The sequence below is a fragment of the Triticum aestivum genome, chromosome 7B (genome assembly GCF_018294505.1).
Source record: "Triticum aestivum cultivar Chinese Spring chromosome 7B, IWGSC CS RefSeq v2.1, whole genome shotgun sequence".
NCBI classification, from domain to species: Eukaryota; Viridiplantae; Streptophyta; class Magnoliopsida; order Poales; family Poaceae; genus Triticum; species Triticum aestivum.
Window position 1 is genome coordinate 761876724 of NC_057813.1, and position 10651 is coordinate 761887374.

At 44.7% G+C, this 10651-nt stretch overlaps 1 pseudogene; it reads right to left on the reverse strand.

Moving 5' to 3' along the window:
• Positions 1–3861: 3861 nt before the first annotated feature.
• Positions 3862–8471, reverse strand: LOC123158838 (putative disease resistance protein RGA3; annotated as a pseudogene).
• Positions 8472–10651: the final 2180 nt, after the last annotated feature.

Below are 10651 nucleotides of genomic sequence, written 5' to 3' on the forward strand. Positions count from 1 at the left end.
ATCTCCGACGCCAACATACCAAGGCGGTGACGAAGCATGCCAGAGTAGCGAACCACTGCCATGGCAGGATGCACAAGCCAAGGCAAGTGCATTGCCTTGGCTGAATTCTAGTTGAACCTACAGTGTTATGTATAGCAAGCAGTATGCGTGCTGGTGTTTTCAGTGATCTACTCTATCCAAATGAAAAGTAGTAGTATACTGTTTCAGATGTAAGTGTAGATGATAAATACTCCCTCTCTCCCATAATATAAGGAGTAGTGTCAAAAACCTTCTTATATTATGGGACGGAGGGAGTATGCCGTAATCCAAACAACCCAATGAATCTACATCCATGTGTGGAAGGAATAAAAGAAATTCAATCAGAATGAAGACAGAACCCCTTGATGCATACAAGAAAACTGAATCTGCTATAGCCTACAGTATTATCGTGTTTCCATATGGCTTTTGGTCATCTGTCTCAGGAGCAAATTCGTCAACAGAAAAAGCCAAACATTGATTGTTCATCAAGGGAGGGATCCTTCTCTGACAGCAAGTCAAGTCTTTCCACGGGCAGCGAGTAATCTAGTCTACTACTACTATTCCACACCGGAACCAAACTTCTACTACTAACACATCCCACCGTTGCTGGAAGGAGAAGTCTCAGACCCATTTCTTTCTTACTCTGTTTCTGTTCTGGAAGAAACAGAGGATTCAGAGAAAGAGAGAGAGAGAGAGAGAGAAATACAAACTCTCCCCTTGCAAGAAATGCCAAAGTGGAGTAAATGCGGCGCACTCCTAATGATATGATAGCCGTCATTCTCCTCCTGCACCTGCGGCGCACTCCTCTTCCACCGTCACTTTTTGCAACTGCCAATCCCGCCTCCCTCCCCTGCACCTTGTTTCAACAGTGCCCGTATCCAATAGTAAGCCGGAACACTTAAGGCAAGCCAGACGAGCAGCATCCTCTGTCGTTGTGAATCAAACGCTCATCATTTCCCCACTGCCTTCAATCTTGTATATGCCGGCAAAGAGAAGCAACCCACAAAAGAAAACGTAGTTAAGCACTTGTCACCGGTCTAGCAGGGGAAAATGCAGAATGAACAAAACGCTAGAGGACAGTATAGTACAAACCATACATGCAAAGTTAAAAATGATTGGCCTGGTTGGAGTTTTCTCATCGCACCGGCTTTCGATCCAGGAGCCACCAGTGTTGTGGGCTCAAGAATGAACGTGTGTTTGGTTCACTGCCACCAAGGAAAAATATAGGATGAGGAATAAGTCAATAAGTACTATTTAACATAGATACACCACAATTTAATAAGTATACGAAAGAAGTCGGTACAGTACAACTTGAAAACCTTTTTTTCTTTTTTGTGGGAGTTACAGTAGCAGAATCTGGCTGGCTCATCCACAATTTTTAGCCAATTCAATCCGTTCCTTCAAATGAGATTGATCAACTGACAGCATGGATCTGACTGCGGTAGGGAAAATGGCAATGAGAGTTAGGCACTCACAAATCAGTCACTAGTTAGGCAAGATTCACATGTAAGCAACCCAGCAGCAACTAAATTCTTGTCACAGCAAGCATCCTGATCAAGTGTTGACTGACCAGATCAAAATCGCACTATTTTGTCATGGATACAATTGCAAACAAAATAATGATCATTACAGTCAGTCTAAATATTAACAAAACTAATGCTGACAAAATGGAGATCCTCTGTAAGCCTTAAGAGAGACTGCCATGGATTGTGGAACAAAAGTATTTTCCAACTCTATTTTCTCTGTAATGTTTTCCCAAGATGGAGAGGCCAACAAATTTCTATGTAATATAAAGCCAAGATGCAGATGTCAACATAATAAGCTTGTTTTGATTATTACTAATTGGTCCTGAAATATGCACATAGCTTATTACCTCCACTATAGCTTCAACCATTCAGTACTTCAACTACTGTGTTGTGTAGTTACAGAGTTATACCACATGCCACGGCTATGAAGCAAAGGAAGAATGTTTGTTGCGTCTGAAAATTTGGAAGCACAAGTCAATTGACATTCCTACTTTTTTTCAGAAACGTGAACTATAACAGAACCACCTTCCATACAGATGCAAAGGGCTACTAGACAAACCTTTCAGTGATAGCCTAAGATCTGAATATATGAAGTTAGATTCAATGGGTAGTACCATTCTCATGTGGCTGAGCTTCTGACAGTATGAACTAAATTAATATCATAACTGGTGTAAGCTTCTGATAGTATATGTTATTTGAAATAAGGATTGCAAAAAGTGAACAACTGAAAACTGTTATACCATTCTTTTGATCCTCAAACCTGAACTTTATAGGCACACCGCCATTTCTTTGTGAGAAGGGACCAATTGTAAAGGTGATGAATACCTAACAATCCAAGAGAAATGGTGAATGCTAGAACACCTGGAATCGAGAGCACAGAAGCACAGGAGTCTTGCTTATTATGTGGTGATATTTTGATCCTTACACACAAAGTTGCCATTTACACCCACCAAGTCTTGATGATTGATGCCAGACCAAATTTAAATGCAAAGTATGTAGAAGACCAAACATAAGAACACCTGCACAACAAGTCAAGCAAAATGTTGAACACCATGTCCTGTGATGATAGCATGTAGCAGTGATGAGAATATTGCAAACCCTATATCAATCGCAGAACAATGAAGGCTGACACTTATTCTACAATCATTTCGTGTTAATATCTTGATCTCGACACTGAAATTAGTCGTGCACACCATGTCCTGTTGAGTGATGGCTACCGAAATTTTGAACGCAAAATATGTAGAAGTCTACGAGTACAAACATAAGAACACCTGCACAGAAAACAGAAACAAATGGTGAGCACATAAAAGGTTTTATGATTTTCGTCCAGGAAATAAAACAAATAAACTCCCATAAGGCATTAACTTAACATATAGTGATTTTATCAACTTGTATGTACGAAGACAAGGCACATGGAGAATCAATTGTTAAACAATTTTTTAATAGGAGAACCATTTTCACTGCTATGGGAAGAAAAATGGCAATCTGATATATAGTACAAGTGGAAGTTGTTATAACTGGTATATGGTAGATCAGGAGTTAAATCCAGTTAGATGTACGTACCAGATTATCGCTAAGCTATAGTTTCACGTGTACAGGAGCAAAGATCAATCCAGCTCCCTGGCTGTGTGCTAGCTTAGCACATACACGTGGTGCTCCTGGGTGATCTAATCTAGAGATCAAAAGCCAACAGATTTATGTACAGGAATTGAGGTTTCTTGTGATATCTATAATGCAGCATCGAAGTCTAATTCATTTCTGAATTATGCTGTGGTAATATTTTGGTTGTCACACCGGAACTACTTAGTCGACCATCGAATCTTTCAGGAGTAAAGAAAATCCAAATATACATGCAAAAGCACGGAGAACCCTATGAGAACAACACCTACACAGAAAACCAGAAAAAAACGTTAATACATGACCAATTTCACGTTATTTGTCCAGGAAGAAAAACAAAGAAGCATCATAAAGCGCTAACTGATAATGAGACCTGTTTTCTTAACATGTGAGTGAGAAGACAAGGGGAGTGGAGAACACGTCTTAATAATTGATATGAAACAGCAGGAGCAATGTTTTAAGTTATTAGATGTACTTACCAGATTTATGTACAAGAACCTGACCACAAGACCTTCATCTATGTGACAAGTGTACAAGGCTAGAAGAATGTACACGGGAACTCCAAGGCAGCGACCTGCATAGCAGATGAAAACAAGCACTAATTAGATTATGTTGCAGGGGGGAAAAGCAAGGGTAATTGCGGGATCTGGGAAGTGATGGGGGCAAACAAGGAAGTAGCTTTTGTTACCTTGGATCAGTCTCACAGTTCCAGGATGATTTTTGGGATGGTTCCCACTAACCCCTCGCACTGTTGTTTTAGCTCTGCATTGCCACAGTGGCAGACATTTAATTCTTGAAGTGATTTGGGGAGGCCATCTTCTGGCAGCGACCGGACAACCGGGCATGAGACGACCACTAATTGCTTGAGGTTGGTGTGCTTTTGAAGCCCTTCGGGGAGGCTCTGAAGCTTGCTCAAGTTGAGAAACAATATTTGCTGGAGGGAGACGAGGAAGTGAAGGGCATACTCTTGCTCCTTAGTAAAGCGCTCCATCTCTTGGTTGTCAGAAAAGCTCAGGAGGGTGAGGGAGGAAGACAGGAGGTTGCACATGGGCACAGATAGGAGTCCCCTGGCATCATCCGTCTGGAGCACCTGCAGTTTGCATCCATTTTGGGGAGAAACAAGCTGCTGCAGTTCCTGCTCATTTCCTCCATTCCTCAGCGGTTGTAACTCCTGATTCCATCCAACAAAGAATCCAGGGCAGCCAACAATGGTTAAGTCTATGATCCTCAATACCTGCAGTGAGTCAGAAAGATGGGCAGGCAAGAGCAGCAGCCATGAATCATCTTCTTCTTTCGCCTGCTCCACCTCTGTAGCTGTTTTTGCTAGAATTGTTTGCTGCACATCCACCCCCAATGCCAGTTGTGTAAGCTTTCTACACCTACTGATAGTCAGACTGGAGAGCCTTGGGAGGTGGGTGAGGAGCTCTGTCAATTCCTTCCCACTTGATTCTTCGCCCTGGACCACAAGATGCTCAAGGGTGTGCTGCCATTCCACGTCACCCTCTGAACCCTCTACAATCACACCAATTCTGAATCCAGTACAATCAACTTCTTCAGTGAGGTCAGCAGCAGAAGGTGCTTTGACTGCAGAGCTGGGCACTTTTGGAGTACCAGACGCTCAAGACATGTCAGGTTATTGAATGCTACCATCTCATCTAAGCTCTGCAAACCATCCTTTCCAACAATTTCAAATCCTCCCATGAAGGATGATGTTGAGTATAGAAGCGTGTCTAGTAGCTTTACATCACTTATGTACACACTATGGAGAGTTTCAGTCCATGGGATATGAGCCAGTAACAACAATTCTGGACACTGCTCTATACAAAGCCCTTGCAGTTTGGGAAACCAATCAATATTCAGGTCTTGATCTGATGGGTTAACAATCTGGCTTGCAAATGGCAGCTCCAACAGTTTAGGGCAGTCTTTTATAATCAATACTTGCAAAACAGGAAACATATGATTAGCATCCTGTGATGCTACCCATTTTCCAAGACTTCCCAATCCAGCAAGCTCAAGCCTTATGAGCCTACACAAGCTTTGCTCTATAACAAACTCCTCCAATGCCGCAATATGTTCCAATATTAATGTACCAAGGCCCCACATCTTCCCCATAGGTGGGAGACATTGCCAAGAAACACCAGAGAGATGAAGTGATTCAACAATGACCTTATCACCCAGCCATGTTGGACATGAAGAGCCTTTGTGCCCTCTAATGCACAACTCCTGAAGATATCTGTGTGGTTGAAGGCTCTCAAGGACAATTGCTTCCGCACCAGGCTCTGGATTAGACCGCTCACTATCCCAATCTAATGTTAACCTCTCCAAGTGGATTTTCTCTCCCAGATTTGTTTTGGCTGCTTCTTGTTTAGTATGTATATTCTCAAGGTTATAAATGCCAAGCTTCCTTAGTTCCGTCAAATGCTCTAGTTGACTTGGTTCAAATCCTTCACTTTTTTTATTGACTCGAAATATCTTCAACTCTTCTAAGAGTCTTAGTTTTCCAACATTGATAATATCAGAATGCAACTCATCCCTTGGAGTATAAAGACGACACATGTTTACAAGGTTGCTCAACTCTTTGGGAAAATAACAGTTTTGGCACCATGAACCTAGACGCAAAATCCTTAAATGATAAAATCTAGAAATGGTAAGCAGTAAATGCATCTCCCTCTGACACTTAGTCCCCAGATATAGGTACCGTAGATGAACAAGTGCTGAAAAGTTTTGTAATATGGACTCCACAGAAAATAAGATTTCATCCAAACGGAGAACACGAAGAGCATTTGCTTCCCTAAATAAATCACCCAGAATGCTGACAAAGATTTCATCCACTTCTCCAAATAAGAGGCACCCCCGCCGCACCTACCTCGACCCCCTCGTTCTTGAGCCCTCCTCGCCGCCGCCGGCAGTGGCCTCCCCGGCCGGATTGCCGGTGGCGGCGGGCCTCCCCATAACGCATGCCTTCTCTTTCCATCTCTTTCCCATCTAGTCCCCTCCATGGCCGGCCTGATCTGGACGCGCCGCCGTGCGAGTGTGCCGGATGCTCGCGATCTGCTGCAGGTGGACGCCCTGGCTGTAGATGACGCACGTGGTCGTGCTACGTCCCGTACGTCACACCGGGAGCGGCTCCTACGGCTGGACGAAAATCGTTCCAATCGTACATAGATGCTCTGTCTGGCTGGACTTGTGGCAAGCCTGTTGTTCGTGTGATGCTCCCATGGTGCAATCGACCCGGCACAATCGCCATGCGTATGGCCGGTGGAAGGGAGCAGCGGCCTCACGCCGCCATTGGATGGCTCGCCGATGAAGCCGTGGAAGACAAGGGGATGCGTGGTGAGCATCGGCTGGCTCCAGCTTGGTGCGACAGAATACTGGCCTCCTTGGAATCCATGGCCAGGCAGGCCGTGGGGTCCTTTCCGGTGGGGCGGTGCTGCCTAGATGGCCCTACCGAGGAGCCGCGCCAGGTGGCTGCCATGTCCTTCTTGCGGCGGTGGCGGAAGCTTGGGCACATCAGGCTATCTGCTTGGTGGCGGACTGTGGCGGCGAGGTGATGGACTTCCACGCAGGTGTTGGTCGGCCAACGACGCTACGGTCCACGGTCTGGTGGTGGTGATTCAGATCTGGTCGGCCGGGTGGGGGTTACTGTAGAGTGCTACAGTGACCTCCCACGGCTCCACGACGGCGGTGGCCACCACATGATCTTCGAGAGCGTCATCTCTCAAGATTCAGTGGTTGATTTGGTGGTGAGATGCATATTATGGACGATGACTTGACGCAGAGGGATGGTTGTGCGGCGGTGGCGGGCATCACACGTAGCTGCTGGGATCGCGAAAAAGTGGTGGCGACAAAACATAAGTGACTTCGATGGTGGTGCTACTTAGCACCCGGTCTCGAGCTCCGGGGTGAAAGCCTAGGTCTGAACCGAGCGGTTTTACCTGGCAATGGCGATATTTTTCCTATGTCGTTACCTTGTTGAAGGCATTGCTCAGATATGTTTGAACCGATTTTTCAGGGTGAAAACCTAGATTCTGGCCATGTGCTTGGATCCGGTGACGGCGGCGCTTGAGTGTCGCTCCCTTCTTGAAGGCGTTCCTGTTGAAGAACCTCGTCGTCCATGTAATGTCCTGAGATAGTTGGTGCGGATATGGTCATTGTTGTAGTTTGCCGACCACATATCTGATCGCTTTTGGGCCTTTATTTTCCTTTTTCTCGCCTACACATAGCTTTGGTCTTATATGACTTTGCTATTTGTCAGCGTGTTTTCACGTTTGTGTTGGCTGTGTGCATCCTAACTATGCAGAGGCCGGGTGTGTACTCATTGTGTTATGTATCTTCTTGATGCTTCATTTTGAGAAAATAAAATCCACCCTTTATCGGAAAAATGCAATTGTTTAACCTTCAAACTTGCATTCAGTTTTCTGAATTGACTCTTGAAATTTTCACAAGACACTGAATCATCATCATCATCTATGATTATAGACAAGTGACGGATGAATGGCTGAATTTTTACCAATCCCACATTGGAGCGGTGTAAACTAATACATTCATGAGATACAACTTGCAATGCTAAACCATGCAGCAGGTCATGCATGACATAACATAGACGACCATTAGTTTTATCTTCTCTAAAAAAGCCATATACGTGACCAAATCAGTTAAGTTGCTCAAACCTATATCTTCAAATGTTTGGGTTCGATCACCAGGTTGTAAGATATTCAGTCCTATCCACAAGTTGACTAGTTGGGTGCCATTGAAATGGTAATCTTCTGGAAACAATGCAGAATAGGAAGAGCATCGTTGAAGATGAAAAGGAAGATAGTCATAGGTAACCTTCAAGGCAGGCATAATGTCATTAACATTGGTCTGCCTCTCCCACTCTTTACTTTCTAGGACCCTTGTCCAGTGACGCAAATTAAGATCCTTTCTCAGCAATCTACCAACTGTTTTTGCTGCCAATGGGGATCCCTTTAGTTTTATCATTATTTTATCTCCGGTCTCAAGCACGGGAGCAGAGCGCCACGGCGCAACGCCGCGGGAGCGCGCTGGAGGCCGTTGGCGTGGCGGGCGACGTGGACGGTGGCGTATCGTGCGGGGCGAGCTCTGCTGGCGTGGATCTGTAGCATGGGGTGCTTCTGCAACGAGGGTTGTGTACGGCGCAGCCTAGCGTTTCCTGGGCGTCGGAAGGCGGCTGCTAGCAGCAAGGTAGCCGGTAGCTCTTCTCAAGGGCGGGTGGATGGTGGACGCCTTGGCCCCGGGCGGCAGTGACGGGACAATGCGTGCAAAGCCGAGGGTGCGCGGGGCTAGTACCATGGATGTGAATGCTCGGCGGCCTCCCATCTGGATCCGAGATGCCTAGATCGGATGGGGCGGCATCCCCCCCCCCCAGTGCGTTGGCTAGTAGTTGGCCAGCAACACGGACTAGCCTCCGATGCGGGAGTTTGACGTGGTCCTCCTACCCACGGCTCGTCGTTCCTCGCGCAGCATCCGGTGTTCAGTCGCCCTGGAGTCGGTGCACGGCTTTGGCCTGCCTCCGTTCCGGTCAATGTAGGAGCTTGCAGTTCGATTGGGGGTGTCTTCTCATTATGGCATTGATGAAGGACCGTGGAGGTGGTGGTCGAGACAACGTTGCACTAGTAGAAAAACACCTATTAGTCCCGGTTCGTAAGGGCCTTTAGTCCCGGTTCATGAACCGGGACTAATGGGTCGTTACTAATACCTCCACCAATTAGTCCCGGTTCGAACACGAACCGGGACAGATGTGCCTTCACGTGGCCGGTCCGCCGAGCCCAGTCAGGGGGGCCTTTGGTCCCGGTTGGTGGCTCCAACCGGGACCAAAAGTCCATGTTTTTTTAGAAAAGCGGCTGTTTTAGGGGTTTTGGGGGTTATTTTTAGGTTGTTATTAGCTAGCTAATAGAAACAAGTGTCCTCTCTTATATCTTCGTCCTTGGTTTATCAATGTTGCTGCTATGTTCATTTCACCCGATGATATAACATGCTCATGCATGCTCGCATCATACATCATCATATATAATAACAAGTCCTACTAATCATGCATCATCATACAACTTCTACTCGTTATTAATAATAAGTCATACGATCATCATCCTCATAGTCATCGAACCCAACCCTACATAATTGTTCTTAGCACATGATCATCAGTATCAGGTAGGACCTAAACACCCTTAAGGTAAAATAGCATAAAACAATATAGACCCTGACTCTCCATTATGAAGAATGGCGATCATCCTGTCTCCAATTCTTGCCCTTTGCTGCTTTTTGCTTCCAAGAAGCTCCTTGCGACTGTCCATACATTTTTTCCATTCTTTGTTTGTCATGTCTCCACTTCTTTTAGAAATTCGGTATGGACAGTTGAGGTTCGTAGGATAACCTGAATATATGTTCAAAACATGAAGGCTGCCATTCTCATACATCAAATGAGGCACACAATCCTCTGGGATTCTCTGTTGAAAAACATAGTAATAACTTCTTAGTTAGCAATGATGTACTAGTTTTAGAAGTATGCAAAAAGATGCACGAGTGTCGTAATAGTAAAAAATCTTACCAGGGTATCTCCATTGTAGTTACCGTAGTTCAACACGTGCACTAGTGGCACATATTGATCATAATGTTGAGGAGTTCGATTGTAGATATTGTAATTCTCAAGATCTCTACAAAATGCTATCAGATGATTTTTTTCCTTATAAGTTAATTCGGAGCCATCGGTGTAGTGGGTTTTGTCTACCATCTTCCACACATTCTTTGAACAATCAAAATAAGCTATCAATGGAAATAAGCTGTCAACTATTTTGAAATAAACAATATAAATTACTTAATAACTATGTTAAGCTCACATGGGGGAAGAATTGGAGGTGTATCCACAAGGACCCAAATCGAAGGTCTCTTTTGCTTGATTGCAGGATCATCAAGATCCATGGTGACAAGCATACCCTCATCAAGACCATACATCTTGCAAAGTGCTTCCCAATTTTTGCAACCAAAATGGGTTACACTCTGAGCATTGTACATCTTTACTTGAAAATCCACACCATGATGGGTATTTAGGATAATTTTTTTGGTTTCGAAACTTTCATGGTCTTCAAAACCCATCCTCTCCAAGACATAGCGTCTTGCAAAGCATGGGATAAGCTAGTCGAATTGGAAAAGATGAAAAATATTGTCATAATTAAAATAGTTGAAGTCATGATTAATTACGAAAAAAACTATTGTCGTCGTTGCGTACCGTATGAACATCGAAGGTCTCGTCGAGCTTAATGCTAAAGCGCTGATCTTCGTCCAGCTCAATGAACCTGTTGCAGATACCTCGGTCGTCGTGGCACCAGTCGCACAGCCCCGGGCGGTTTTCGTCGTCCGAGTACGACATTTCCGGCCTATGTTCATAATTCAAATGAAGGAGAACTTATCCAATATGAGCATTCAATTATAAGCAAAACCAAATCATAAAATAAGCAAAACCAAATCATAAAATAAAG